The sequence below is a fragment of the Eublepharis macularius genome, chromosome 18 (genome assembly GCF_028583425.1).
Source record: "Eublepharis macularius isolate TG4126 chromosome 18, MPM_Emac_v1.0, whole genome shotgun sequence".
Classification (NCBI taxonomy): Eukaryota; Metazoa; Chordata; class Lepidosauria; order Squamata; family Eublepharidae; genus Eublepharis; species Eublepharis macularius.
Window position 1 is genome coordinate 7,458,673 of NC_072807.1, and position 26,020 is coordinate 7,484,692.

The window sequence follows — 26,020 nt, forward strand, 5'->3', positions numbered from 1 at the left end:
AATTTAGTCTTATCAATTTTGACCTTACCAAAATGTCAGGTGCAATTTCTCTATGGTAACTTCTTTGTTCCTTTTTCCTTCTCGAAATGGCGGGCTTTCACTTCCTCTTGACCTCTCAGTTCCTCCGTCTCACGATCTTTCCCCTCTCTTTCTTCCGTGTTCCTCTATGCTGTTCCTTCTTCCTTCCTGAGTTGGCTCCTCTCTAGGCAGAAAAATTCACAGTGCTCGGTGTCTTCTACAGTCTCATGATGTTTAGTCCATTTCCTCTCACACTCCCTCTCCTCTCTTGCTGCCGTTATCTCCTCCAAAACCACAGGTATGTATAAACAAAACTGATTTTTCTTCTTGAACACTTTAAAGTTCTATCAAATTTCCACAACTTCCCCTGGATTGCTTTCCTCCTCTACTCAACTAGCAGCTCAGTCCGTTAGTTTCACTTTTTCTTGGCTCTTTCTTCTGATCTTTAGTCCAAAAAAACAAGATAGTAATCTTTACCTTCCTTTGCTCTGTTTGGGTTGTTCGTGCTGTTTCTTATGTTCAAAGTTGGTCAAATTTGGTACTGAAGCTTGGTTTCTGACGATCTTATGCCAAAATTTGATTCAAAGGAGCTCTGCAGAGATTTTAGCTTGCCCTTCTCAGAGGGGACCTCAAGGTGATGGGAGAAGTCCTTTATTCAGAACCCCCCCCCCGCCACCGAGATCACTCACTCTCAGGGTCTTGTAGCGTTCTAGCCCCTCTCCTACCTGGAGAGGGGTGGCAGCGGGTGATCTAAGCACCTGGCCTGCCTAAAACAGTCGCTCTTGATTACCCAGCTCCCTGGGCAGCATCAGGTCGCCATCAATCCAAACCGCTCTTCTCCAATCTTGTGGGACATCCCCAGTCCTCCAGGAGGCCTTGAAGATGATGGACAGAGGCTCTGCAAGTTCTCTAGAAAGTTCTTTGAGCACCCTTGGGTGCACACCATCTGGCCTAAGCAATTTGAATCCATCCAGTGCAGCTAGGTGCCTTTCCACAACCTCTCCGTCAATGTCAACTAGCCACCCAGATGCCCTGTCATGTCTTCTACCATCTCTTGATGTGCTTGAGTTCTTCATGGAGAAAACATGCAAAAAGTCATTAAGCCTGTCTGCTTTTTCTCTGTCCTCCATCAGAGTTTCTCCTTCTACTCCCAACAGTGGTCCAATTGCATCTTTTACCTTGTGTTTGTGTTATATATTTGTCAGACTATGGAATCCCAGTTATCTAGAGTTCGTCTCCCCCCTTCTGCAAGAAGCACAAAGTTTTTTGATTCCAAAAGGTTTATTGAAAGACAATGCTCAGGATACAAGTAGCCATATTTCAAGGACTAGAAAAGCCTTGGCTGAATGAAAGCTTTGTTGAGAATGACACTTCAAACACCCATTCCCAGCCTCCCCCCTTAGTCCTGTCTAGAAGGCCTGGGAAGGCAAGGACATCAAGGTCGGCCAGAACGGTTTGATAAGAATTCTTCACTCCCATGGATATATGCGGCTTGGGCAGCACCTGGGCCTGGAGGGAGAGAACTAAACAACTACAGATTATAACATAAGAACATGGCGTAGCTTTGGCTTGAGAACTGACTAGCAAACTGACACTCTGACGATATTGCTTGAATAGGAATGAAGGATCCTGAGGCCTACAAGACTATTGACCTTTCCTGCCTTCATGGAAAGGGTGGGAGGGACCAATACGCCCTGCTCAGAGGGGACAGCAGGTGCCATGGAATGGGGGGTACCATGTGGTGCAACTGTATCAGCAACAGCTTTTGAGCTGTCGCTCATGCCCAAAAGTGGCAGCAGGTGACATGACCCACCTTCATGCCTTCATGGAAAGGACAGGATGGGCAGGACAGGAGAACTTCGGAGGCATATGTGTGGTTCTGGAGAGGGAGAGGTTGGAAGAAGGACCATCAGGGAACTTATCAGGGAGAGGGGGACAAAGGGTTACTGGCCACATCACAGAGCAGGACCGGAAAGGCCCCGTCATTGGTGAGGCATTAGCCGAGAAACCCACTGAGTCACAGGGCAGTGGTGCCAGATGACATGACCCACCTTCCTGCCTTTGTGGAAAGGACAGGATGGGCAGGACAGAACTGTTTGGAAGGCATCTGAGTGGTTCCAGAGAGGGAGAGGTTGAAAGAGGGAACATCAGGGAACTTGTCAGGGAGAGAGGAACAAAGGGTTACCAGCTGTATGGCGGAGCAGGACTGGGAAGACCCCTTCATTGGCGAGCCATGAACCGAGAAACCTGTGAGCGCCGGCTCTGCCCCCTGCGCCGCTCCCACCCTCTGCCATGACGGGTCCAGTGAAGGGTGGCTCCCTCTGCCTCATATGTGGGTGGGAGGTGGGGGTTCAAGGCACCCAGCGTCCACCTTCCCTCCCTGCTGGGTTCTGGCTTCCTTCTCGCTTGCCCTCTCTCTCGCTTTCTCTCCAGTCACTCCAGCCACTTCCTCCCCGGCGTCCTTGGGAGCTGCCCTCTTATAGCTCCCTCCCCACCACCTCCACCAATCCTGCCATCCCCCACCCTTCTGAGCCCAGGCCGCCCGCCCTGGTTCGCCCTCCCACTTGTCCTTCCCTCCCCGGGGCCAATCCTGTTGGGCTCTCCTGCTTCCGGGTTCCTTCCCCTGCCCAGACCCACCCCCGGCTGCCGGCTGCTGCGCCCTTGGATCTGCCTCTCCTGGGCGTGGCGGCATCTCTACTGGCGTGGGCCTGGCCTCCACCTGGGCGGCCAGGAAAGGGGCCGTTCCGGCCGGGGCGGCTGCCGGTGGCACTGCGGCCAGCTCAGGCATGGCGGGCCACTTCCACCGCTGCAGTCCCAGCCTTCCCAGCTTGCGGCTCGGCCGGGCCGCGGCTGGGGCCTCCGACACGGGGCATGCTGCTGCGGCCGACTCCGCCGCTGCGGCTGCCTTTCCTGCCATGGCCCTCTTTGCCGCCGTGGCCCTCCTCGCCGCCACGGCCGTCCTCACCACCGCCGCTGTCCTCACCGCCGCAGCCATCTTCGGGGCCCTCCCGTCGGTCTTTGGCAGCACGGGGAGGCCCGCCGAGGGGCCTGGAGCTGCCTTCCCCGTGCCGCCGACCAGGTGAGGGGGTGTGGGTCGGGGGGGCCGCTGGGGGGCTGGGCCTCCTGGCTGGAGGGTGGCACCCTCGGCCCCGATGCCAAGTCCGGTGGCGCCGGACACCCCCCCCAGGGGGCTGTCGATGCGTCGGTCCTCTGGTCCTCGTACACCCAGGACATGTAATCCGCATTCATGTGGAGGCGGCCAGGCCGGTGAAGGCGGGTGAAACTGAATGGGAGGAGGGAGAGATACCACCGTAAGATGTGGGGGTTGTGTTCCTTCACTCCTCCCACTCGGGCGTCCACTGGACATGAGATGGCTGGTCCTTCTTCAAACAGTCGGACAACGGGCTGGCCTTTGTGGCGAAGTGGGAGACAAATTTGCCGTAATAGCCCACAAGGCCCAGGAACCGCCTCATCTGTTGCTTGGGGCGGGGCCTTGGGGTCTGCTCCAGGGTGGTCACCTTATCGGGCACCGGGCGGAGGATCCCTCATCCCACCCGGTACCCTAAGTAGGTGAGCTCGCGGAAGCCGAGGCGGCTCTTCTTGGGGTTGGCCCTTAGCCTGGTGTCGGACAGTGCTTGGAAGACTTGGGCCAGGTGGGTCAGGTGGGAGGGCCAGTCTGCACTGAACACGATGATGTCATCGATGTAAGCGCGTGCAAATGGCTGGCAGTGGGTTAGGACCTGGTCGACCAGCCTTTGGAATGTCGCGGCTGCCCCATTCAGGCCGAAAGGCATCACTTGGAACTGATAGAGACCTTGGGGGGTTGCGAAGGCCATTTTCTCCTTGTCCGCCGGGGCCATGGGGACCTGCCAGTACCCGTTCGTGAGGTCGAGCACCGAGATGAAGTGGGCGGTGCCTAGCTGGTCTATCAAGAGGTCTGCTTGGGGCATCGGGTAGGCATCGAACTTGGCTAGGGCATTCACCTGGTGGTAATCCACGCAGAACCTGACGGACTCATCGGGCTTGGGCACTAGGATGATGGGGCTCCGCCACGCGGTCCGGGAGGTCTCGATCACCCCGAGCTGTAGCATGTCCTTGACCTCCTTCGCCACCACCTCCCAGCGCTTCTGGGGCAGGGGCCACCAGGGAGCCCGGGCCACGGCCCCCGGAGGGGTGTCGATTCTGTGCGTCAGCACTGCCGTGTATCTGGGCCACTGAGAGAACACGCCGGGGTGCTGCCTCAGCATCCTGAGAACTTGTTGGCGTTGCCACTCCGTGAGTTCGGTGTCAAGTAGGGGCAGCTCCGCGGCCTCTTCTCCTAGGCCCCAGGGCAGCTCGCCCTCCGGGAGTTCTAGCAGTTCTTTGGACAGCCTGCACCCGCCGGTGACCGGGCTCTCGTACCAGGCCTTCAAGTCGTTCACGTGGAGTCGCTTGCGGTGCCAGCGTAGGACTCCGCACTGCACTTTGTACGACAGGGGCCCGAGGATCCGCGTCACCGGGAAGGGTCCCTGCCAGGGGTCCCCCGGGCCTGGCCCCATTACTCGGCGGTTCACAAGGACCCGGTCCCCCTCACGGAATGTCCGGAGTCGGGCGCCTCAGTCGTAGTAGGTCTTCTGTGCTGCCTGGGCCACCTCCAGGTTCTGGCCTACCTCTTCTCAGACCCTTTCCAGGTGCTCCCGGAGGTCCTGGATGTAGGCTGGTGTGGACAGGGGTTCTGTCGGCGCCCGGGCCCCCCTCGCTCCTCCACCAAATCCAGGATCCCCCGCGGCTTCCGGCCATAGAGGAGCTCGAACGGGGAGAAGCCCAGCGAGGCCTGGGGGTCTCCCGGACTGCGAAATGCAGGGTGTCTACGAACACGTCCCAATGGGTGGGTTTCTCATGGGCCACCTTCTTTAGCATGGCCTTCAATGTTTGATTGAAGCGCTCTACCAGCCCGTCCGTTTGTGGGTGGTAGATGCTGGTGAATATCTCGCGCACTCGCAGCATGCGGCACAGCTGGTGGGTGAGCTTGGCGGTGAAGGGCTTCCCACAATCAGTGAGGATTTCCCGGGGAAGGCCCACCTGGGCGAAGAACCGGATCAACGTCCTCGCCACTCCTGGGGCCTTCATGTCCCGCATAGAGATGGCTTCTGGGTACCGCGTGGCGTAATCGAGGAGGACCAGCAGGTACCGGGCCCCCCAGGCGGTGTGGGGTAGAGGCCCCACAAAGTCCATGGCCACTCTTTCAAACAGCTCCCGCATCACCAGCAATGGGGCAAGGGGGGCATGGGGAGGGCCCCGTACTGCGGCGCGCTGGCAGATGGGGCAGTCCTTGCAGTGTTGTCATGCGTCACTCGTCAGAGTCGGCCAGAAGAAAAGAGCTGCGGCCCTCGCGGCCATCTTCTGGGCCCCCTGGTGGCCAGCCCACGGGTGGTCATGGGCCGATTCTAACACTTGGCGTCGGTAGGCTGTCGGTACCAGCAACTGGCGCACTTCACCGGTCCGGCTCTGCACCAACTGATACCACAGCCCCCTCTCCCGAATGACCCGGGGCCAGTGGCCAGCCCGCCTGGCGTCGATCGTGACCCCCTCACTCACCACTATCGTCCGGCGTAGGTGCTCCAGCGAGGCATTGGTAGTCTGGTCCCCGGCGAACTGTGGGTCCGCTTCCCACTTGGCTTGCAGGCCCGGGGTGCCTGGGCCTCCATCAGATTTGCCTGACGGGCTGGGCTCCTCGCCGACCAACACCTCCTGGGTTGGTGTCAGCGAGTCCTTGATCCATGGGCGCATGGCAACTTGGAAGTGCGCGGCGTCCCAGCCCAGGAGGACTGGGAAGGGCAGGGCACGGACCCGGGTGAGGTTGGTGAGCCGAGTATGCCTGGCGTACTCTACTGGCACCCTGACGACGGGACACTCTTCCATGTGGTTGTGGAAGCAGGCTATGACCGCTTGCCGTACGACCGGGAGGTCCGCGGGCAGCAGGTGAGAGAGGACCATGGAGATAGAGTTCCCACTGTCCAACAGGGCTGTCAGTCTCCCCCCTGCGAGGGTAACCATGGCCATGAGCGGGGGGCCCGGGGGGCCCGGGGCGTAACCCGCATGGTAGTGTCCCAGCCTAAGTCGCATTCCATGAGCGGACAGTCTCTCTTCCAGTGGCCCCACTTCCCGCATGTGAAGCAGGGTCCCCGCCCAGGGTCTTCCTTGCCGGGTTCCGCCGTGTTGCCCTTGCTGAGTGGCCGGGTCGGTCCTGGGGCTGGGCCTCTTGGGCCGGGAAGCGTGCCCCCACGGTCGGGCTGGAAGGATCTGGGCCCCGGCGGCCGTGGCCCGGCGGGGGCCCAGCCCCTCCAGCCCCCATCGTTCTGCCCAGTGGGGGCTGGCTTCCCGGGCTTGGCTTCACTGCCTCCTGACTCCTTGGGCTCAGCCGCCATGAAATTCTCCCAGAGGGTGGTCGCCTCCTTCAGGTCCGAGGGCCGGCTGCATGCCACCCAGGCGCGAGCCCAAGGGGGGATGACCTGGAGGAGCTGCTCCAGGACTACCAGGTCGGCGACCCGCTTGGCCTCCGGGGTGGTCGGCTGCAGCCAGCGATACGCCATATCCTTCAGGGTGGCCACCAGGGTGCGGGGCCGGCCGGCCCAATTGTAGACCAGGCCCCAGAACTTCTGGCGGTATGTCTCAGGTGTGAGCTCGTACCGGTCGAGAATGGCCGCCTTGAGTCAATCGTAATCGGTGCTTTCTTCCTTGGCAAGGGCCTTGAGGCCAGCCAGGGCCTCCCCCGTCAGATAGGGGCCCACGATGAAGACCCACTGTCCCCTAGGCCACTGGGCCGCCTCTGCCGTACGCTCGAAGGTGTCTAGGTAGGCATCCACATCGTCTTCGGGGCCTAGCTTGGCCAGGTGGAAGGGTGGGGGTGGCCGCCTGGGCCCGGCGCGCCACCCCCAGGATCCCCCGGGGCTCTTCCAGCTTCAATGGCCTGGCAGAGATCTTTCACAAGGGCCGTCTGGGTCTCCCGCTGTTGCTGTGCTAGGGTGGCCTGAGCTTCTCGGTTCTGCTGTGCCACCTCCCACAACAGCTGGCCCTGGTGCTCGGCAAGCCACTGCCTGAGCTGTGTCAGGTCCATTGTCGCCTCCCCTGACGGGCTGGGGCCGGGAGGTCGGGCCGGGTCTACCTGGAGGGTGGGTGGCCATAGTATGGGCGGGGCACTGGTCCAGCCCGTGGGCGCTGGGATGCGCGGGAGGGGACAGCTCACCACAGGGCTGGTGCCTGCATTCTCCACCATGTTGTGAGCGCCAGCTCTGCCCCCCGTGCCACCCTCTGCCGTGACGGGTCCAGTGAAGGGTGGCTCCCTCTGCCTCAGATGTGGGTGGGAGGTGGGAGTTCAAGGCATCCAGCATCCACCTTCCCTCCCTGCTTGGTTCTGGCTTCCTTCTCGCTTGCCCTCTCTCTCGCTTTCTCTCCAGTCACTCCAGCCACTTCCTCCCCGGCATCCTTGGGAGCTGCCCTCTTATATCTCCCTCCCCACCACCTCCACCAATCCTGCCATCCCCCACCCTTCTGTGCCTAGGCCGCCAGCCCTGGTTTGCCCTCCCTCTTGTCCTTCCCTCCCCGGGGCCAATCCTGTTGGGCTCTCCTGCTTCCGGGTTCCTTCCCCCTCCCAGACCCTCCCCCGGCTGCTGGCTGCCGCGCCCTTGGATCTGCCTCTCCTGGGCCCGGCGGCGTCTCCGCCGGCGTGGGCCCAGCCTCCACCTGGGCAGCCGGGAAAGGGACCGTTCTGGCCGGGGCAGCTGCTGGCGGCGCTGCGGCCGGCTCAGGCACGGCGAGCCGCTTCCACCACAGCAGTCCCAGCCCTCCCAGCTTGCGGCTCAGCCAGGCCATGGCTGGGGCCTCCGATGCAGACCGCGCTGCTGCGGCTGCCTCCGCTCCCGCGGCCGCCTTTCCTGCCGCAGCCCTCTTCGCCGCCGTGGCCGTCCTTGCCACCGCAGCCATCCTCGCTGCCACGGCTGTCTCCGCCGCAGCGGCCGTCTTTGGGGCCCTCCCGCCGGGCCTACCGAGGGTCCTGGAGCTGCCTTCCCCCATGCCACCGTCCAGGTGAGGAGGTGTGGGTCGGGGGGGCTGATGGGTGCCGGGCCTCCTGGCGGGAGGGTGGCACCCTCGGCCCCGGCGCCAAGTCCGGTGGCGCCGGACAAAACCCACTGAGTTGCGGGGCAGTGGCAGCAGACAACATGGCCCACGGTCCTGCCTTCACAGAAAAGATGTGAGTCGTGGCATGGGACCCATTCTCCCTGCTCATAGGGGACAGATGGCGAAATGGATAGGGGGCACTGTGTGGAACCGTACAACCATGTGCACAAAAGCAGCTGAGCTATCGGTCGTGGCCAAAGAGTGGCGGCAGCTGACAGCACCCACCTTCCTTCCTTTGTGGAAAGGACGGGATGGGCAGGACAGGAGAGGTTGTTGGGAAGGGTCGTATTGGTTCCATTCAGAGAGGGAGAGATTGAAAGAGGGAACGTCCAGGACCTTGTCAGGGAGAGGAGGACAAAGGGTTGTTACCAGCTGCATTATGGAGCAGGACCGGGAACACCCAAAGGCAGGGGCAGTGCTATGGTAGTCCCTTGTGTTCAAAGGCAGCGGCAGCTCACATGGCCCACCTTCCTGCCTTCGCAGAAAGAATGGGATGGGCAGGACAGGAGAGGTTGTTGGGAAGGGTTGTAGTGGTTCCATCCAGAGGGGGCGAGGTTCAAAGAGGGAATGGGAACTTGACAGGGAGAGGACATGATGGGCAGGAAAAGTTGTGGGGAAGGGTCGTATTGGTGCCATCCAGAGAGGGAGGTTGAAAGAGGGAACGGGAACTTGTCTAGGGGAGGAGGACAAAGGGTTAACAGCCATGGAAGCAGCCCCAAGAACTGACGGGGGCTAGAGCCTACTGCAGAGGAGCTTGGCCTAGAACCACAGTAGACTTGGGGTGGCTCAGAGCCCAGAGCCTTGGGTATCCATGGAGGGATACCCAAGTAGGTTCAGGATGACCTTGGCGAAGAACAACATGTCCACCAGTCCAGGTGCAGACGTGCGTGGCGGGGACGGAGGAGGTCTCTCAGGTGGGAGAACATCCACTCGCTCTGCATGCTGGTGAGAGGGCAGGACAGGATGTTGGTTGCCACGATGGACTGGTCTGGTCATACGGCAGATTTACTCGCCAAATACTACAAGGGGTTGGAATGTGGGGGCTCAGTGTGCTCTGTAAGGTACTCTAGTACCATAGCCCCTGCCAAGTCCTCCACTGCGAAAGACTGTGCTGCGGCCAACCACACAGCCCACCTACGAGGCCCAGAGATCAAGTGGGGCTGTTTTGGTGGGTCTCTCCTGGTGTGGCTCTCTTCTCACTTCCTCCGGCCCCCTCTCCTCCTCCACTGCCTGCCCCTCGCCCCTGCCTAGTTCCCTCTGTCCTGCCTTCTCTTTCTGGAAATGGAACACTATTGTGTGGAGCTCCTTTTTCCAGTGCTGCATCTGACCTCCCCGCATGGTGATGCTGCCCTTGATCTGGGGGTCACAGAGGGAGGCCATTTGGTATGGCACCTTGTGGCGCAGAGGATGCAAGTGCTCAGCCATGCATGCAAAGTCCCTGACCCTGGGGAGCAGCTCTTTCTCGTGCTCAAGCTCCTTGGCCAGAAACTGGTCAAGCCTGTGGATCAGGGGGATGACCTGACCCAGGCTGGCCTCATACGCGCACAAGAGCTTGGTGGCCTCGTTAAAGGGTTTCAGAATCCGGGACATCTGGCCAAGGACTCTCCATTCCACGGAGCTGAGGCTCAGCTCCTGTCCCCTCCTCAGAATGTCCGTAGATGACAGGATGTTCTGCAACGGGCCCTTCTGCTCCATCAGATGACATATCATATCGTAGGTGGAGTTCCAGTGCATGGGCAGGTTCTGAAAGAGTTGGTGCTTGGGGCCCCCCCTCCCCCTGCCTCTGGAACAGCTTGCGCAAGGAGTTGATGCTGCGGGAGAAGTGGGAAGCCATGTGGTGGCAGCTGTCCAGCAGATTGAGCGTCCACAAGGTTCCCTCATCCCAGCTTTCTCTTGGCTTGCTCCCCAGCCTGAGCACATCCCTCATCACTAGGTGCAGCTTGTGCGCCATGCACACCAGGCCTGGGAGGGATGCCTCTTTCAGGGCTGCCAACATGTTGCTTCCTGTGTCTGTCGCCATGAAGCCACGGACAAACCCTCCCCTCTGGCCGTCCACTCCCTCACCCCTGTTCTTCTGTGGCACCACCACATCAGCCAACGATTCACCTTGAGTATGGTCTGCTCCCTTCACATTCCTCTTCCTTTGACAGGAAGAACAGAAGAGAATGCCACCTGTGCCCCCAATATCTTCAAAGAGCTTCATAGTCCTCTTTAATTCTTGCAATGGCATTCATGGCCATGTCATTAGTTCCCACGTGAACCAGCACAAACAGGTACTGATCAGTTGGTCTGATCAGTTTTGGCAGTCAGTCTGAAGTATCCTGAATTCTGGCTCCCAGCAAGCAACACACCTCTCAGAGTAGGGGATCTGGTGTAGACACATGACGTTCCATACCTCTGAGCAGAGAGTCCCTGATGATCATCACTTTCCATTTTCTTCCACTTCTATGTGGCCCCATGACCTCTTCACTCCCTCCTCCAGGTCTTTGTGGTTCTTCTTCCACTCTCGTCTCCATCACCATCTCAAGCACCTCAAAACAATTCTTGAGCTCCAGTAGACCAGAGTGTCTGGTTTGTACTGCCGAACTGAGAGGAGGCTCAAAAGGGAGATCAACTCTTCCTTCTTCTCTTTGACTTCCTTCTTCATGCTTATGTAGAGCACCCAGGCTCTTCTCAATAAAATCCTCCCCTTCCTTGATTTCCTGAAGGGTGGTAATCCTCTCCTCCAGGCTCTGAACCTTCTCCTACAAAAGCCTGACCAGCTTACACTTCTGACAAGTGAAGTCCGTCTTCTCTTCCGGGAAGAAAACAAACATGGCACACTCCATGCAGGTGACTGGAAAGCGGCCTTCTGTTGACATTATCACCTTCCAAGTATATTCCAAGAGTACTCTGAGCAGAGTTTCGGGGCCCACAGGCTGAAAGGCAGAAAGACAAAAAACCTCTTTATCTTCTAACAGCAGCTCACCATGTGCTCTCTTCTCCTTGCCTCAGTCCAGATGTCTCAGCTCTGCCTCTGGCGAGCAGCTTTTTTTTTTCAAAGGGTCACTTCCTACCAAGCACTGCAGAGCCCAGCACAGTAGGGTCCGGGGCTTTTAATCAACAGAAATCAACATCAACTCACTCAGCCCCCAACAGCCCCCAAAACTCAAACAGAACTTAAACAGAACCACTCTCTGGCAAGCTACAAGAACCCACTCACCCTCAGCTTCTCACACAGCAGCTACAAAGGCAAGGCAGAAAGACAAAAAAAAACTTACCTTCTAGCAGTAGCTCATCATGTGCTTGCCACTCCTTCCCTCAGCCCAGCTGACTCAGCTCTGCCTCTAGCAAGGAGGAAATATAAATTTAGTATTGGTAAAATTTCTTGTAATATTTAAGCTAATTTCAGTACCTGAATATGAGGTGTGGGTACGTTTTGTGCTTTTAGCTAGTTATATTTCTAAACTGGTGAAGAATGCCCTCAAATCATTGCTGATTTATTGCAACCCTTGGTGGGGTCTTCATGGCAAGAGACTAACAGAGGTGGTTTGCCATTGCCTGCCTCTGCAACCCTGGTTTTCATTGGACGCCTCCCATCCAATTATTAATCAAGGATGACCATGCTTAGCTTCTGAGAGCTGATAAGATCAGGCTGACCTGGGCTGTCCAGGTCAGAGCTAAATGAAATTCTGCTCTCAAGTCATAGTTGACTTATGGCAGAGTTTTCATGGCAAAAGACAAACAGAGGTGGCTTGCCATTGCTTGCCTCTTCAACCCTGGTCTTCATTGGAGGTCTCCCATTCAATTACCAACCAAGGCTGACCCCACTTAGCTTCTGAGATCTGATGAGATCAGGCTCACCTGGGCTAGCCAGGATAGGACATATTTCTAAATTAACAATGGGAAAACCAGAAGCCTGACTACCTTGGAAGAACAGAAATATATTACTCCTGAATTATATGTTCTTTTTCGTCTTCCCTTATTTCCAGTTTTTGCATACAACTGAAACCTTCTTCTTCTTTTGTTCTCCATACTGGCTTTGATGGTATTTTGGAATATTTAATCTGAATGCTCCTTTTTTTTTTAATTGTATTTTATTCAACGTTTTCAATAATTTTTTTTAAAACAACAAGAACCAGTTAACAACATAGTATATTACATACAACATTCAGAAAAGTACACCTCCTGTTACATGGTTCAATACTCAATATTCAATTATTTGAGTGGCTGTTGTGTAACAAAAATATATAGGAAAAGCTCTGTTAAACAAATTTTTTCCAGGTTTGGTTACTGCTTAGTGGTGATCCTATTAATGTGCCAACTGGTATCATAAATATGCTAGGGAATAGTAGAGGTCATGTTTCTTGCTTACATTTGTCATATTTTCATCTTTTGTTAAGTAATCTATAATTGGGGACCATTGCTCCAGAAGGTGGGATTTATAGTTTTGGTTTTCCCTTTGGGCAAGTTGATCCGAAAGTTTTTCCATTATAAAATGGTCCCAAATTCGGGCTTGCCAATTAGAAATTGTCGGTGTGGATTTTTGTTTCCAATTAGAAGCTATAATTAGTTTTGCAATCGCTAATAATGTGAGCATTAGATTTATTCTGCTTTTTGGAATCCTTGGATCTTTCCAGTGGCTCAATAAAATTACTTCATATGTTCTAGGTATTACATATCCAAAAATAAACTCTATTTCCTTAATTACTTTATCCCAGAATGCTTTTACATATCTGCACTCCCACCAGCAGTGGAGAAAGGTCCCCAGCTCGCCACATTTCTTCCAACATTTAGGAGAAATAGCATGGTTTACATGATTGAGTTTGACTGGCATCAGATACCAGTGAGAGTATATTTTTACAGTCTGCATTTTGATATTTATAATTCTAGAAGTATAGATGTGAGATTTCCAGATTTCCTTCCAGTTGTCATTGGAAGGATCTATGTTACATTCTTTTTGCCATATTCTTTGATAGGACAGCAATTAGTTTCCCTGCTTTACATTAATAAGGATATGGTAAATTTTAGAAATTAGCCCATTTTGTTTGTCTGTATCATTTCTTAACAATTGTTCAAATTCTGTGAGGGGTTTTTTTTAGAGCTTTTTTAATTTCTTTATCTTCTGTGAGATGTTTGATTTGTAAATATTCAAACCATGGAATATGTGTTTGGGTGCCCAGCTCCAGTTTCGCTTTTTCCTGCATTAGGCCTTTTGATGTCACATCAATAAGTCTGGATTTGCCATTTTGCCTCCACCACTTAAAAGAGTTAGAACTTAATGCCGGACAAAACCAATTTTGCCCAGTGAAGGGAGAAATAATAGATATATCAGGTAAGAGTTTGCCTCTAAGCTTGTCCCATATTTTGATATCGCTATTTAAAAAATGATTTTGTGGTATGTTTGTAGTATTCCTAGTGTCTTTATTCCAAATGCTTTCTGGTACAGATATTCCCTCCTTGTTGTTTAGTTCAATATCTTTCCAGTCCATGACTACTGATTTATTCAATAGCAGTAATATGTTTCTAAGGTGAGCGGCCTCATAATAAGCTCTAAAGTCTGGTACATCAAGCCCTCCTCTCTTTGAGGTTCTTTTCATCGTTTCATAAGATATTCTTGGTTTTTTGTTATCCCAAATGAATTTGCTTATTTTAGCTTGCCACTCTTTAAATGCTCGCTCAGGGATTGTTAGTGGCAACGCTCTAAATAAGAATAGTAATTTGGGGAAAAGAAATGACCTAATTAAATTTATTCTTTCTATTAATGAAAGTTGTACTTTATTCCAATCAGAAAATAGTGAGGAAAGGGATTGAGTAATTTCTCTATAATTAGTGGTAAAGAGATCTCCTAGATTGATAGGGATCCTCACTCCCAAATACTGCCAAAATCGTTTTATCCATCTATATTGATAGGTTTGCTTAATGTTTTCAGTTTGGTCTGTGGTTAGGTAAATTGGGTAGATTTCACTCTTATTATAATTAATAGATAGACCTGACACTTCTTCAAATTTGTGAGCTAGCTCTTCTAATGCTTTCATTGAGTTATTAGGTTCTGACAGATACAGAACCATATCATCAGCAAATAATGAGATTTTGTGTTCTTTTTTACCAATTTTTATTCCTTTTATGGAAGGACATTCTCTTATATGATTAGCAAAAGGTTCGATAGCTAAGGCAAACAGGAGCGGGGAGAGAGGGCAACCCTGTCTTGTACCTCTTGATAGTTTGATTTTTTCTGATTTTTGTCCATTTATTTTGATCTGTGTGGTGGGAGCTGCATAAATAGTGTGTATTGCTCTTAGAAAGCTACTGCCAAAATTCATATTTTCTAATAGTTTTTTAATATAATTTAATTCTACCCGATCAAAAGCTTTTTCTATATCAAGAGCCAAAATAATTGATGATAGCTTAGCTTTTCTACTGTGTTGTATTATGTCCAGTGTTCTCCTTATATTATCCGTTAATTGTCTCTTTGGAATGAATCCTGACTGATCTAAATTGATGTAATTTGAGATTATTTTGTTTAACCTAGCTGTTAGAATTGCGGTAAATATTTTGTTATCTTGGTTTAGGAGAGTTATGGGGCGGTATGAAGCTGGATTTGTTGTATCTTTGTTAGGTTTAGGAATAACTACCATGTTTGAGTCTGTCCACGTAGGGGGTAGGACTCCTTGATCTAGGATTAGGTTACAAACTTTGGTTAATGTTGGAGCTAGCAGAGTTGAATATTTTTTATAAAATTCTGCTGGGAGTCCATCCTTCCCTGGGGTTTTGTTGTTCTTTAGATTTTTTATTACTTCAAGTGTCTCTTGAAGAGATATATGTTGATCCATAAAGATTTTATGTTCCTGAGATAATTTATTTTTTATGCCGAATCCACTCAAAAACTTGGGGGTTATCTGTTGAGTATAATTTAGAGTAGAATTTAGAAAAGGTTTCAATAATTATTTTAGAACTAGTTTGGAGTTGGCCCTTTTCGTCCCTTATAAGATTAATCATTTTGTTTGCCATCTTTTTGCCTACTTTCCAGGAAAGTAGCTTTAATGTCTTGGTATTTTTCTGCCAATATTTTTGTTTTAAAAATAAAAGATTTTTTTGGATCATCGTTGTCTCTAATGACTCCAATTTTTTCCTCTCAGTCAAGATTTGTTTGTATATTTTCTTGCTACATGTTTTTTTATGAGCCTGTTCTAAGCTAAGTAAGTTATTAGAAATTTCTACTTTAACCCTTTCTTTCTTTTTTTTATAGGCAGTGGCTATTGCTATATATTTGCCTCTTATTACAGCCTTCATTGCATCCCAAATTATCTCCAGAGAGACCCCACACTGCAAATTGTGGTCAAAATAATTTTGGATCTCTTCGCCTATACTTTCATAGGCTTCAGTATCAAATAAAAGAGATTTATTCAAGCTCCAATTTGGTTGTCGGTTATTTTGTTCCAGAGGCATAAATGAACATTCCACCCATGCATGGTCTGTCCACATTTTCAAGCCAATTTTTGAAGACAGGATCTGTAGCATTAGATTTGGAGAAGCTAGTATGTAGTCTATCCTTGTGTGTACCTCATGTCTGGGTGAAAAAAAAGTGTAATCCCTTTCGTTTGGATGGTGGTTTCTCCAAACATCAACTAAATTAAAGTGTTCTAAAGTATATGATAGTTGCTCTGTTTGGGGGTTATTAGATTGTTTGACCTTGATTTTTCTCTTTTTATTTGAGTGGTCTAGCTTTGGGTTGGCAATTAAATTCAGGTCTCCTCCCAGCAACAAACCTCCTTCCTGGAATGCTATTATTTTGGTAAACGTATCCTTCAAGAATACATGTTGGCTATTATTGGGTGCGTAGATTGAAGCTAATGTAACATCTGTGGATTCTAGTGTTCCTTTAATGAATATATATCTGCCCTGTTGGTCTACTTCTATTTTTTTACAGTCAAATCTAGCATTTTTTGAGATTAGTATGGCCACACCCCTGGACTTGGATGTACCAAATGCTTGATATTGGTATCCCCACCATTTTGACTTAAATACCTGATTTGCTTTTGCTGTTAGATGTGTTTCTTGTAATAGTAGTATGTCCGGGCGATGTCTTAATAGCATTGTCAAAACTCTTTTGCTTTTAATTACATTGTTAAGACCTCTGCAATTTAATGAGATCACTTTAAGAACCATTTCCTGAGGATAAAAAAGAATTAAGAAAAGTTACAATATGTTGTATTGATGATAGACTTTATACAGCCAAACTATATCTTATTCCCTTACTGTAGTATATTGACTTGTTTAAATAAAATTATACAAACTTGGAGTGCGGTTTTAAATTTTCACTCGCACCCCAGTTATTTCCTTGTATATATTATCAAAGTAGCTGAACTTGAAAGAAAAAGATAGGAGGTGGTGGAAACAAGAAGAGAGAAGAAAAGGAGTATAGAAAAAAAAAGAAAGAGGTTTATAGACTAGAAAAAGTTAGTAGACGTTATATACAACAACTCCTCTCTAAGGAGGACAACCACCAGAACCTTTCCCTTAAAAAGGGAAATAAAAAACAATATAACTCTTATAATGAAACCAGATCCAAATCTCTGGTTGGAGTTTAACAAGCAAATTGAACAAGTACAATAAAATAAAACCAAATAGTTTCAGTTAAACCTGGGCTAAATGCCCAGCTCTGGGGTTTTAATTAAACTGGGGGCAAAGAAGGGCTCAGAACCTTAATCTTCCCCCCCCCAGCCATTATTTTCTAAGCTGAGTATGCCCTTGCTGCTGGAAAAGGAAAAAAAGGAGTCAGCTGCAGTATAGAAGAATCATGGCATCACTGTCAGAGAAGTGTTTAAGGAGTTCCAGGTGTTCTTTTTAAGAGTCTTTCTTCACTGGAATCTTGCTTGAGCTTGTAGGTGAAGATCTAGTGTAATCTGCTTTGTTCTTGCTTGGAGGGTCTAGTGCAATGAATTGTTGTAGAGCCTTTAGCATTTTGAGCCCACTCTCTTCGTTATCTGCCTGGAAGGTTCTCCCTTGCTGATGCACTAGCAGTTTAGTTGACGATATCCATCGATATCTTATACCTGCTTCATTGAGTTTGTTGATGACAGGTTTTAATTCTCTTCTTTTAATTAATGTTTCATTTGAAAGGTCTTGATATACAAATATTCTTTTGTTTTGAAAAGAAAAAAAACCTCTTGCTCTTGCTTCCCGCATTACTTTGTCTTTCGTCCTACTGTCTAGAAAGCTTACAACAATGTCTCTTTGCTGCCTGGCTCTTAAGTTTCTCACTGAGCCCAATCTGTAAGCATTGATAATGGTGGGGGTAATTCCCTCCTCCAGTTTCAGCTCATTGCCTAGCCATTCAGCTATAAATGATATTAAGTCTTTATTTCCTTCATCATTCTCTTCAAAACCTTTAAGTTTCACATTATTATTTCTCAGTTTATTGTCCAGGTCAATTATTTTATTTTCTAATGTAGCATTTTTAGCTTCCAGGACCTGGACTTTTTCTTGTGCAGAAAGACCCAGCTCCATAGCATTTTTTGCAGTCTGAGAAACCTGTTGCAAAGTCTCTTTTATTTCACTGAGCTGATTTTTAAGTATGCCTTCAATTCTAGTGACTATTTTCTCCTCCAATCTATCCATAGCATTTTTTAACTCACTTTCAAGTGCTTGAATCTTCTCTGTTTCTTCAGGGTTCCCCCCGGCAGCCATTTTAGCCTGCATTCCTCTTTTTTCAGCTGCAGCTTGAGTAGCTTCTACAGGCTCCAGGTAAGCTTTTAGAGTTGGGTTTGTCGGACCAGAGGGCTTAGTCTTGCCTCCACCGACTTTGCCCATAGCTTTTTAAAGGCCAAGGTCAAGGTATCTGAGAACCTTCAAACAGCTGAAGGTGGTGGGAATGGAAGAGTGAATGTCACACATGATATATTGGGATATGAAGAGGTAAGGGAGGAAGCTTACAGAGGACTTTGAAGGGGCGTGGCACCAGATCCGAAGGAGGTTGCTTGAGAAGAGAGCTCTGTCCCTCCCCACTCTAATTCCTCATTGTACTTCGTCATAACAAAACTAAAAATCAAAATAAGAGAAGAATATGGGCAAACAAGGCATGGGGAAGAAAAAAGGAAAGTTAAATGTCTCAAAAAGACTGCAAGACTTCTTTCCAAACTTGCAGCAGGCAGCAGAGGAAAAGTGTGCTGCAATCAAAATGGTGGACGAAAGCAGCAGAGGTAAGCAATTTAACTACCCTTGCTGATCCCACACTTACGGAATTTCTGGCCCATTTGGAATAAAAAATAGTGAACAAGATGTCAACTTTGCTTCAACCACTGATAGATCAGCTAACAGAAATAAAATCGGCTTTAGATAAAACAGCACAGATTGCTGGGCAAGCACTAGCATTAAGCACGTCATTACAGTCTGAACTACAAGAGAACAAGCAACTACAAGAAAAAATTGTGCATATGGAGATAACAGCAAAAAAATCAAATCTGAAGTTTAGAAATTTTGAAGAGCAAGCAACTTTAAATGTTGATCTGCCTTCTTTTCTAGTGTCATGGCTAGCATAACACTTACAACTTTAAAAAGGTGCAACCCCTTTGATTACCAAAGCTTACTGAGTGGGAACCCCAAAAAATCCAGAATCTAAGAAGCCTAGAGATATCTTAGCTACAATTCCAGACGGGGAAATACGGAGAAAAATCCTGGAAATAGCAAGGAAGAAAGGCTCAATCCCTTATAAAGGAACACCTATCTCAATACTTACAGACTTGCCATCTTCAGTTTTAAACAAAAGAAGAGAACTTAGATCAATAACTGAAGCATTGAGGAAAGCTCAGATAAAATATAAATGGACCAACTATACAAAACTTCATGTTAAAACACAGGACTTTACTTACCAAGTTACAGACCAGGACTCTGGAAGATTACTTTGGCAAAACCTCGGTATTGAGTTTCCTAAGAACTGCAACAGTGCCATACAGGAAAGAAAAGAACCCAATCTCTTGCCAACATACAGGGGAAGCAGGATTCCAGTGAGATGCAGCCAGCAAGCCAAGAGCAAATAAGATTGGATGTAACAAAATGTGATATAACAATGCAAGTTAAATGCAAAATTTAATACAATGTAAATATGTTATGACCGTATAATCTTTAAAAATCATATAGGAGTAGAGGTATAGGGGGGGAGGGAGCAGAGCTAGTATAGGGCTCCCATTCATTTTTTTACAGTTCTTTAAGTTTGGTATATATTTAGATACCAATAGTCTATAGGGTGTATCTCTTAGGCTACAGGGAACTGTTTGGCATAATTTAGACCATAGTTTATTTATCAGTATGTAAAATATTTATTATTTAACTGATCTAGGTATTAATATCATTGAAAAAGAGGGGGATTAGGGTTAAGTGTGGGAGGGGGGAATGAAGGAAGGAATTATCTTAGTTAATAAGAGTTCTAATAAAAGCTACAAATCAATATTTTTCTTTTAAGAAGGAATAGAGTTAAGAGAGGGAGGGGGGAAGGAAAGGAGGTATTAGTTAAGCAGGTTAATAAGTGTTTGAATAATGGTTACAATTCATTGTTTTCTTTTTTATATATCATTTTCGGTAACCAATCTACTGAAGATCTGGCACTATGACAATCCTTATTTAATCACCTTTATAAAAGAATCTATTTTTATATATTATCTTTACCAATATACTGAGTATCATCAATATAGAAATAGAGCCTTATATCAAGTATAATATTATAATGATTTTTCAATAATAATGTCAGGCCTTTGGATAATGCTTAAGAAAAAAAATACTCATTTATTTAACTATTTTTTTATAGGTAGCAAACATTGGAAAGAAAACTAATAATATTGTATGCTAACTATCTTTAACATCTGTAATAGAAGACTTATTTGATATCATTGTATAATATCTACCTTTATTATATTTGTAACTGTTTATTAAGCATAGTTTAATTAAAAAATTATTTTAAAAAAACAGAGGACTTTGAAGACCATCTTATGCCTTTCTTTGGCCTTCTTATCTCCTCCTTTAAAAATCTCTCCTCTTTCATGACACTTCAGCCACAGAGGACTTCCAAGACCTGCCAATCCTAGTGAGTGAATGCATTTTGTGCTGGATCTAAGGATGAACAGAAAAGCCAATGTTAAGATGGAAGGAAGGGCATCGAAATGTTGAATTATTTTAATGGCGAAATGCTGATAAGAGGGCCAAGCAGTGACAATGGAACACCAAGAACGAGGAAGAGGTCCAGACTGGAGATGACCACAACCTGACCCAGAGCATGTAGATAAGGAGGGCTATATTTCTGCAACATACTAGTGGAAGAGAAGCCACACGATTTTGTAACAGGCTTGATCTGGGGATCAAAGGAAATAGAGAAATGGGCTGTGAATTTGTTCATGGCTAGGAAGAGGATGCAAGATACTTGAATTTAGCAGATACTGGAGGTTGTTTCTAATTTTTCTCTCCTCTGTTCTAACTTTAATACTTCAAAAAACAATTATATCAGTTTTAGGTGGGTAGCAGTTAGGGTTGCCAGGTCCCTAATCCCTCCTGGTTGGAATGGGGGGACCTGGAACTTATGTTGTGCTGGTCATGTGCTTTCCTTCCATGCACATGCTTCATGCGCATGTGCTCTGGCACCTGTGTGATGATGTCACTTCTTGAAGTGACGTTGTCGCACCAGCCACAGGAGTGCTCCTGCATTCTGTGTGAGGTCAATTTGGTCCATTTGGGGCCCAAATCAGTCCCAAATGAAGTGCGGGAGCACTCCCGCCACTAGTGCAATGACATCACTTCCATAAATGACATCATTATGCTGCTCACCCTCCCCCAGGAGTATGCATATTGTATGTGTTCCCGGGGGGGGGTGCTGTCGGAGGCGGGCAACCTCTGGTGGGCTTGCCACCTCCAACTGATTGCAGACAATTGGCAGACAAAGGGGCAATCTGTGTCAGGCTACAGATGACAGGCTATGGCATATAGATCCCTGAACCATTGTAACAAGAAATCCAGGCTCTTGGTTAAATGGTTTTTATTCAGAAATCAAATCATTTCCACAGATATGTCCATAGGATTACTCAGAAGCAAGGTAAGTGTCTGAGCTGCAAGAACAGGATTGACAGGAATAGTAACATGGGGAAAAATTCCTTCTCTTAACCTACATGTTTGCTCCTTCCCCCTCCCAACAATAAACAGGACTTTTAGTGGGAACTTGTGTGAGAATGTCTTGCATATTTATAGTATCAAGCTGAGACACTGAGAAAGCAAGAGATCAAAGCCAAGACAAAGCAATGCATGGGAGTGAGCAGTCTACAAGGTCATGAGCACTGAAAGTTTCTACAGTCTGTTAGATAAGCACCTGCAAGCAGCCTGTGAAAGAAACAGTTATGTCACTGGCAATAGGACATCAAGTTACAGTATGAAACATTGGTTCAATACGAGCATTGGCATGGATGGGGCTCAGACATGATAATCTGCTAGGAGTTTGCTCACTGCCAACGGGCTCCTGGGAACCCATCAGCAGTAGAAGAGTAAGCTATGAGTCCCGTAATACCTTAAAGAGCAACAAGGTTTCCAGGGTATAAACTTCTGAGAATGAAACCCCTTTATCAGATATCTGATTTCTGATGAAGGCAGCTTTGACTCTCAAAAGCTTATACCTTGTGAGGCAATGAAATGCCCAGACCTAGCAAAATTAGCATCTTTTATACATAGACCAACTTCGGAATTTCAAGAATAATGGCATTTTTTTCAATTATACAACTGAAAATCAAGAAACAAAATTTAATCAACGCAGAGAATAAAAGAAGGAAAGAGTCAGGTAATACATGCTTATAATAAAAATGTTATTTGTTAATAAAAATGTTATTAGATATGAAGATCGATGGAAAAGATAGAATAAAGATATTTAAATAGAAGTGAAATATTAAAAGTAATTTTAAGTAAGTTCCAAATAAATGTATGATATTGAATACAAATGATTATAGTTTATATTGTATGTTTGTATGATTATAATTTATATTTTATGTTTGCATGTTTGTAAATTGAAATAAATATACATATATATCCAGGGCTTTTTTTCAGCAGGAACATGGGGGAACGGAGTTCCGGAACCTCTTGAAAATGGTCACATGGCTGTTGGCCCCACCCCCTGATCTCCAGACAGAGGGGAGTTTAGATTGCCCTCCACGCCGCTCAGCAGCGCGGAGGGCAATCTAAACTCCCCTCTGTCTGGAGATCAGGGGGCGGGGCCACCAGCCATGTGACCATTTTCGCCAAGGGCAACCCACTGAGTTCCAGCACCTCTTTTCCCAGAAAAAAAGCCCTGTATATATCAGTTTTAAAAGAAGCTTATACCTTGGAAATCTTGGTCTTTAAAGTGCTACTGGACTCAAATATTGCCCAAGATTGTTTCAGTCTCATATGGGTCATTTTGTTTTGCATAGTTTTTCAGTTTCAGTGGTGCACTGCTATATAATAGGAAAATGGACTGACTCTTTTTTAAAGAAAAAAATCTCATTACAGAACATTTTAATTGGCAGAGCAATACCTGGCCCAACCAGTCATCCTGCCAAGCTCACCAAAAGGAGATTGCCATTCCACATTAGAAAGCTAGTGCTGCAATTTTGTTCAGTGTTTTAGAAAACAAGTTCAAAAAGGGTTTGGCAAATGATGGAAGAAAAATCAGGAAAGCACTGGTGTGCGATGGATTGTCAGCCGAACTGTTGGAGGCTATTAGACAAATAGTGGGGAATGTGAGAAAGCAGTGCAGTTATGCATCTGAAAAGTTCGACAGCCAGTGTGACATCGTGGTTAGAATATCTGACTAGGATCTAGAAGATCCAGGTTTGAATCCTCATTCCCTTACAGAAGCTTTATGGGGGCCCTTGGGCAAGTCATACATTCTCAGCCAAGCCTACCTCACAGGGTTGTGGTGAGGATAAAATGAAGGAGAGTGACATAAGCTCCTTTGAGTCCCCATTGGGGATAAAAGTGGAGTATAAATGAAGCAAATAAAATAAAAGAGAAATAATCAACTAATTGTGTGCAACTGGTGAGTAGAATGTGAACTGGAGGATATTTGGGCATAAGCATGTATGGATGTGAAAGTTGAACAATGAAGAAAGCTAACTGGAAGAAAACTGATTCATTTAAAATGTGGTGCTGGAGGAGAGTTTTGCAGATACCATGGATGGTCAGAAATACCAATAAGTGGGTTCTAGATCAAATCAAGCCTGAATTCTCCCTAGAAGCTAAAATGACAAAACTGAGGCTATCCTACTTTGGCCATATCATGAGAAGACAAGACTCATTGGAAAAGTCAATAATGCTAGGAAAAGTGGAAGGCAGTAGGGAAAGAGGAAGACCTAAAATGAGATGGCTTGACTCAATAAAAGAAGCCACGTCCTCCAGTTTGCAGGATTTGAGCAAGTATGTTAACAATAGGATATTTTGGAGCTCTTTCATTCATAGGGTTGCTATAGGTCAGAGGCAACTTGACAGAACATAACACAAACATGTATCAATTAACAGGTGGAATCTGCTGCCACAATATTTGTTGCTGGCCACTGGCTAGAAGGCTTTAAAAAGGGATGAGATAAATGGAACCTCTGTGCAAGGTCCCCTTGAATTCCAATTGCTGCATGAGAACCCAGTGTGGGGTGCAGTCATTTGCATACTTCCTGGAAGCATCTAGCTGGCTGCCATTGGGCAGGGTTCTGAATCAAATACAGCCTTTGGTTTGACCATGCAGGGCTTTTCTTAGGGATCCTGCTGAAGATTTCAGAAGGACACACAGCCAGATCCATAGTTCAGTTCTTCAATACATTCAAGGTGACTCTTGAAAAAAAAAGAAAAAGAAAAAGCAGTTTCCATTAGGAACATCTGTTGTGATTGCTTTCTTTCTTATCTGTACCTCACAGAAATTGAGTAGGGAGGACAGGAATTCAATTAAAAAGGGACTAGGCTGCCATTCAAGCTGCAGTGCCAAAGTTCAGGCTTTTCTGCAGCAAAAAGCTTTGACAGCTGGCCATCTTGTGAGAGCGTGCTGAGGGCTCTGGTTTGTGGAGTGAGCAGAGTGAGTCTTGGAACTCTATAAAGCAAATGAGACAACATAAAATGGGGAAAGAATGGGTCTGGCTCATCTTATTTTGTTGTCCTTAACAAAGTGTACCCTTGGGCTTGTGCCTCTGCTAGCTGTTCTGACCTACAGGGACTTGAAGCTGGCCAGAGGTGTTCAAGCCCAAGAAGGGATATCAGTCCCTTCCCATGTTGCTGATGGCTGGGCATGAGCCAAGCCCTTGAGAGCCTTCTACAACAGAGGTGGCCAAACTTGCCTAATGTAAAAGTCACATAGAATAAATGTTAGATGTTTAAGAGCCACAAGACATGAAGCATTGCAGTGATTTCAGAGGAAGAGGTGGATTTGGGGGAGTGCCCTGAAAGTGACATCACAGGAAGGGGTGACAGTTTGAGTGCTGTATACTGGAAGTGACATCAGTGGAAGAAGGCAGAGCTTGGAACGTGCCATCACCTGACCTTTGACCTGGAAGTGACATCACAGGACATAGATCCAGAGAAGTTAGCCGTGTTAGTCTGTAGTAGCAAAATGGTAAAGAGTCCAGTAGCACCTTTAAGACTAATCAACTTTACTGTAGCATAAGCTTTCGAGAACCACAGTTCTCTTCGTCTTTTTTGAGAACCACAGTTCTGTTTGTTGATGCATCTGATGAAGAGAACTGTGGTTCTCGAAAGCTTATGCTACAGTAAAGTTGGTTAGTCTTAAAAGTACTACTGAACTCTTTACTATTTTGCCACTACAGACTAACACGGCTAACTCCTCTGGATCTCTGACCATGGAAAGCACCACATTCAGCCATGCATCTGACAAAGAGCTGTGGTTCTCGAAAGCTTATGCTACAGTAAAGTTGGTTAGTCTTAAAGGTGCTACTGGACTCATCACAGGACATGACATCACAAAAACGATGTCACGTTCTTGCTAGGAAGGAAAGGGAAGGAGGGAAAGACATGGAAAGAAAAGAAGGAAGGGGAGGGAGGGAGGGAAAGACATGGAAAGGGGAGGAGCTTGCCTATTTTCCCTCCTTCCCCACTAAAATAAACTGTATGGCCATGGCGATGTTCAGAGACCTCCAGGAGCCGCATGATATGTCTAGAAGAGCTGAATGAGGCTCCTGAGCCACAGTTTGGCCACCTCTATTCTACATCCTCCTCATTGTACTGCCCCCGCCAAGCAGTCTCCTGGAGGTCAGCTGCCAGGCCTCCTGTTATGTCTGGAGCGCAGCAACAGGAGAAATAATTTATTAAGGTGACATTGTCTGTGCCACTATGTCACTTTGGAGGAACACCCAGAAGTAATGTAGAGTAGCTCTAGGAATTGCTGGAAACTCTCAGTTCCAGGTTTTGCCTGTAAGTGACATAGCTGCATATATGGTGATGGTGATGGTGAGGATGATAATGATGATGATGAATGTCATTTATAGTCTGCCTTTCTCACTAAGACTCAAGGCGGATTACATAGTGTGAAATTAGTAGTCAATAACAAAGGACATTTCCAAAAACAATGCCATAGGGTAAATAAATGAAAGTTTACAAAGACATAGCATTAGCAAGTATCCAATACAGAGTTGAAAAAATGCTGAAACAGAGTATAAGCAATTCTAGGACTGACATTAAACAACATGAAGCACAAGGAGCTCATAGGAACACATATTTAAAACAGCAGATAGTACATAAGGTAACATAGTGGTGAAGGTCCTTAACTCATCAGCAAGGCATCTGGGGGCCCCTCCCTACAATATAAAAGCCTTTTGAATGATGTTGTGACCCCCTCCCATGTCCCTGTCTCCAACCCTCACGC